Raw genomic sequence first — 6,467 nt, forward strand, 5'->3', positions numbered from 1 at the left:
CAGGTTAGAGTCTGTGGCTTCTGGGCACTGTGTACCTTTCAGTTCCTGAGGAACTGTGGCAGTTCCTAAGACAGTGAAACATTCAGGCTACTTTGTGTTTCCATGTATGTTCCCTTGGAAGTCAGGGCAACATGGCATCTTGACAGGATAATTGGTCTTTCATACCCAGTATAGCTTGCAAACATCATTGTATCCTGGCAACTACAACTGCATTGATCCTGGCAATTGCCACTATATTCTGTTTCTGATAAGGGTACAAAAACTCTGGTTGCTCTCAGTAAAAATTGCCCCAGCTTCAGGCTTGTTGTGGCCCCTCCAATCCAAGACAGGTTTAATTTCTTTCTGTCCATATCAGGTAACCTTGGCCCAGTAAGTAAGCATAGGCACTTACAGACACAAATCAGTTAAATGGCATCGGTTCTACTCATACAATATTGTGTGTTAATTTGCTATGATGCTGACCTGTCCATGTTTTTATCAATGTTGCTTGAGTAGTTCACCAATATAGTCTCAGCTTTTTGCTTCAATACAACAGCTTACCAAGGGTGTGTTTTTCTGACTTTATCATATTTTCTATTGATTAATTGAATTTGACAAGCCCCAGCTAGGTGCCTCCTGTGAAGTCAGCAACAGATTCTCTTGGTAATCCAAATCTCACCCTCTAGTATATAACTGTAGCATAAGTAGGATTGTGTAGTTGACCACTCGCATGATGAGGGAATCTCTGTGGCGTGGGACAGAGTGAGATCTGGGATAGTATTTCTGACACCTTGCTAAGATGCCTACAGTAGCCACAGGTAAGGCTGTGGATGGTGTCATGTCTTCAGTCTTTACTACCACATCCTTATAAAGAACAAAACATCTGAGTTATGTGACTGAAGTCCTAGGTATTGCCTACCTATTGATAGAAGTCAGCCTGGGTTATTCCAGTCACCTAGTCATCATGCCCTAGTTCTGACTCAACTGATAATTCAATTGATTACCCTGTGTCCTGTTGCTTGAAGCAGACATTTTATCTTTGTGAGCTTAGTCATGCCCTGCTACCAAGGCAATTCTGACAACAGTGTCCACCCAAGAGGAAAGATAAGATGTTCCTAGCACCATTAGCAGGACTTCATTACTGAGGCCCTCCTTAGTCCCATTGTCTACTCCTATATCTAATTGTGCCTACATTAGGGCACAATTAGAATCAGCATCAGCTGGAGATTAGTCTACAAGATCCATGTCTACTTAAGCCACAAACTAGAGCCAGAAAGTCTAAGAAAGAAGTGTTAGGGAGACAGATTGGGATTTCTAAACACAGCATATGTAAGTGGCTCTCCAATCCATTTACACCCCCACCAGTTCAGTGTCCCTGTGCCATTCTCATTTTCTCTGTATTTGAATAGTGTTAACGGGCATAAGTGGGTGTAGCTTCCCACCTCTTGCCTATGCTTCAGTAAGTTACCAGGATTAAACTCATTGGATCAGCAAGTTATACTTAAGAGGATTCATGTCTTTGATGTATTGCAGCTGTCCTATCTGAGGTGAATAGATGTTTGTTCAAAGATCCGCAAAATGGTAAGGAAATGATAAAAAAAAAATTTCCTATGGTAAATCCATGGCATATGTGGAGCAGAATCACAAGGACCTGAGTTTATATCCCTAGTAACCACATAAAACTCCAGATGTAGTCATATGTTTGTAACCACAGCACTGAAGACAGAGCCAAGCAGATACCTATTAGTTCCTGGCCAGCCAGTCAAACCTAAATGGCAATCCCCAGGCTCAGCAAGAGTTCCTCTCTCAAAAACTAAAGGGGAGAGCTAAGAGGAAAGTTGAAGATGTTGACTATCTGCCTCCATATTCAAATGCAAGGATAAGCACATCCACGTGTACACAAACACACATATACAACACACACTAAAACCATTTACACACATGTCTACACTAGGAAACACCAGGGCCATGCCTCTTGAAAAAAGAAACAAAATGTACTCATTTTTCATTTGTTTGAGTGGCTGAGGGTCTAATTCTGCCCCCTGTTTGAGAGCTTTGGAGGAGTCTTGGAACCAGTTTGTTCTATTTTAAAGAACAGAAGAAGAAAAGAAAGTCTTATCCAGATTGCCCTTTCCCTACCCACACTCCCTAGTTTACCTGGAGGGCCATCATCAGTCTGTCAAGTAGTTACAATGGGTGCAGTCTATTCTGTGTGAGGATAGGTTAGAACAAGCAGTAGGATTTCCTCATCTGCCCTTGGTTTCAATCCCCTTCAATCTTCTAGTTTCCTCCTTTGGTCTTTCTCAGGCCATATCACCTTCTTGTCCCTCTTTGCTGGGACTCAGGCCCTGTTTTTCTATAGCCCCATTTTCATTTGAGATATTTGATGCTGGCTGTCATCCTTCAAAACATTCTATTTACCATCAGATTTACACAGAGATTGTAACAAGGAGAGGTCTAAAGCCATCTCTAGTCTAGAAGAGGGTATCCAATTGGGAGGAAACGTTGTCATAATCTCAGGGATTATGAAGCTAGAAGAGTCCTGGGTACAACTGGTGTACATTTGCAAGGACACTCTTGTCCATTAAGATAACACTATAGATTCAGAGATCCCTCCCCATCACTAATGACCAGATCAAGGACAGAATAAGGTCTGAAGTAGAAAATTAACATCCAGACTACAACATGCAGTGAAACTAGATGCTATGCCTGCCTTATATCCATGAGAAGCATGAACCAGGAAGAAGGGAAAACAAAACCTGGGTTTCAGAACATAGCAGAGCCCCAACACTTGTTCCCCTTTTATTCTCCTGACTGTGCAGGAGTGTGTGGTTTCTACCACACATAGTGTGTTCCTCTGTACATTCAGGGGCTTCCCTGAAATTGCCTTCTTTGCTGACAGTGCTTGGCATAAATTGTTAAGTTGTTGGGAAACACAGAGGCCTGCAACAGGTCCTAAGACTCACAGAGCAAGAAAACAACCCATTTTACTCACAACTCAAGCCAGCATCTTCTCACAGCTTAACCATGGAATGCTTAGCTATGATTTATTTTTCAGAGCTGGGGATGAAACCCAGGGCCTCTTATATGTTAGGCAAGCCCTGTCCCTGTGACCCCCTACCCTACAATTAGTGTTTATGTCACTTTATTATACACTCTCCCAGCAGCTTGAGGACCCCCAACCCATAGCTGAACATCTTCTTTAAGGCCAGAAAAGAACATTTGCACATATAACACAGGCATGGGGAGTCCTGGGTTAAAGACTTGGTATGTTTGAGTGGAAGGGAATTTTAAAGGTCAGAGCTAGTGTCTGCTAGATAGCCACCTAAGGGAGATGCTACTCCTGCCACCCCCAAACCTTCCCTCCACAGCTCAGATATCACATCCGTTAAGCAGATCACAGGTAAGTGACAGTGCAGGGTCCCATGTGTAAGTGTGGATTTTGTTAAGAAAGCTTTAAGGAGGGATATTCATTATTCTCTTCTTAAGGACTCTTAGGGAGATCAAGGACAAGTTTTCAGTAGCCATGTGGGTTCCAAATAAACAGCTAAAGTGCCTCAGGGGTGCCATCACCCAATGAAAGTTTCCAATACACGGAAGTTTCACTCCTACCTCACTCATAGCCACCCCCTTTGAATCTCAGGTACTTTCCAACTCAAACTCAAAGCAAGTTTCATATGACTTTCATTTCTCTACATCAGGAAACTTCAGAGCAAATTCAGGTTTTGCCTAGATACAGTGGCTCAAGAAGCAGAGAGAAAGCTTAGAAAGGCTTAGAAACGCCAGCCTACTCTGATGTACCTACACTTAGCTATTTCACAGTGGTTCAAACATAGAGGTGACCCTCTCAATGGGCCTTTCCCAGGAATATTGAGTAGGGAATCAGCCCTCTCTCATCCTTCCATCCTGGGAAGATGATCAGTTTCTTGGGGTCCAGTTGGCAGCGTCACTTGGCTTAGGAGTGACTGTGTAATCCCAGTCCTTGTTGTTCAGGAGAGATTTTTCTTTCCCTTAATGAGATCAAAGACCACCATCATCAGCTCCAGTCTCTCACTCTCCTCACTTCTGGCATAGATGGAGGATCTGACCATACATGGTACAATGGTTAGGGAGGGGGGTCCCCTCATTCAGAAAGAGTAGAGGCAGTAGCAGACTATTATAGCCTTTTCTGATTCCTCCTTTTTCAGTTTGGTATACCAATTCAGAGAAGAGACCTTCTCAAATTCTGACTGAAACTCCAAGTACTGTAACAAGAGTGCAGGTGGTCACTTGGGGAATTGTTGGGCACATTCCATGGTAAGAACAAAGAATTAAACATCCAGGGATGACATAACGCTAAGCCATAGAGAAAGAGAAGTAATAGATGTATTACAAACAGCTCCCTTTGGGATGGGAGATTCTAAGCTGGTCATTTGCTACTCAGGCTCTGGGTTTGGTGCTTTATGGGGCTACTGGGTCCTCATGTTTCCTCTATTATTTATTTTTAGATACCCACTTCTGGCCCATCTCCAGCTATTTTCCTCAAATATCTTCTGGAAGAAGAATCTGTCACCTGAGGGAACCCACTTTCACTTTCCATGTCTGCCTATGTCCTTGTAGCCCTCCTTAGGTTTTCCATTAATAGCTAATGAAGACAAGCAACTTTCATTTTTTTCCATTTTTATTTTTTGATTTCATTTTATATTCCAACTACAGTTCTCCCTCGAACCCCCCCTCCTCACTCCCTTTGCCTTCTCCCACATCCCTCACCTCCTCCAACCCTCCCCCTCCTCCTGCCTAACCCAGCCCAGTTCACTCCTCCTCATGGATAAGGGCTCCCATGAGGAATCAACATAGTCTGACATAGTAGGTTGGGGCAGGGCTAGGCCACTCCCCATGCATTAAGACTGAGCTTTGCATCCCACCATAGGGAATGGGCTCCAACAAGCTAGCTCATGTACCGGGTTTGTATCATGTTCCTACTGCTCTGAGCCTGACATCTCACAGTTTGATATAAGATGATCAATATTCCCTCTCTTTTAGAAATGAAGCAAGCAGAGTGGTGTTACTAAAGATGTATAGTGCCACAAACAACAGCAAAGAAACCTTCTAGTCAACTCTTCTGATTTTCTTGCAACAGCTTAGTGTCTAGATGTCAGTGAAGGCACTCATGTGCTGACGTCTGACAGATTAGTGAGCAGCTCATGGTTGAGATAACCAAACAAGTTCAAGCTGCAGAAAAGCATTAGTGAAAATGTGTTTGGAGAGGAGGGTCAGATTGCCAACTAAATCCATGAGACACAGATAACTTCCATTTCACAAGTTTATTCAGCATTAAGGAAAAAACACAAACAGGTCAAACAACTATACCCAAGCAGCAGAACCACCAGGACATCAGGAAATTGCAATTGATTTCAATGCTCCCCAGCAGAAATGTGAGTATTTATGAGTTGATTTGTGCTGACAAGAGCATAGGTCCCCTCATCACAGAGAAGCAAACAGGTCTGGGCATCACCAACTCAGATACCTCCCCAGATCTGCAGCCTCTGTGTGCACAATGATTCACTACAGAAATTCAAAACAATACTATAAATAACTCTACCTGTACTCCTCAGTTGGCTGGGCATCATCATGCAGTAAGAGACATTGTCTATCAATAAAACCAATCCATGTAGATACCTTCAAGTTTGATCTTACAAAAGTTTAAATAAGGCCAAACTGTTTAAACTTTAGAACAGTTTGTAGTACTGTTAACTTTTTCCTCCAATATACAAAGTGTTCTTGTAAAAGCAATATATAAACCTCATGGTGAATGAGTGAACACAGCAACCAACTTAAACTAGAGCAGACCAAAATAATGTATGGACAGCACATGACTGGAAAAACCATAGCAGAAGTACAGTAGAATGCTCAGTACATTCATGTCATTACAATTCCATTTTATCATACTTTATCCTCATTCATGGTTTCTTTTCATACTCTTCCTTGACTTTCTGAGACAGTATGTCACCATAGAGCAGTGGTTCTCATCCTTCCTAATGCTGTGACCCTTCAATACAGTTCCTCTTGCTGTGATGACTCCCGACATAAAATTATTTTTGTTGTTACTTCATAACTGTAATTTTGCTGCTGTTATGAATCATAATGTAAATACCTGTTTTCCAATGGTATTGGGCGAACCCTGTGAAAGCATCATTCAAACATCAAAGGTGTCGTGACCCACAGGTTAAGAACCACTGTTATATAGCAATGTTTGGCCTAGAATTAACTACATAAACCAGTCTTGTCTTGAACTCACAGAAATCTGCCGGTCTCTGTCTCTGGAGTGCTATAGAGTAATGTGTCAACCCATCCAGTTCTCATTGTACAATTCATTTTTGTTCAAAATTATCTTTTCATAGAATATATTCTGAATTTGGTTTATCACTGACTTGAATCACAAGCATTTTTTACATGTAACCACATACGCAGTTTTTCGATGTTCTACCTTTGAATATTCAAGAATACAT

Source organism: Cricetulus griseus, assembly GCF_003668045.3.
Source record: "Cricetulus griseus strain 17A/GY chromosome 1 unlocalized genomic scaffold, alternate assembly CriGri-PICRH-1.0 chr1_0, whole genome shotgun sequence".
Classification (NCBI taxonomy): domain Eukaryota; kingdom Metazoa; phylum Chordata; class Mammalia; order Rodentia; family Cricetidae; genus Cricetulus; species Cricetulus griseus.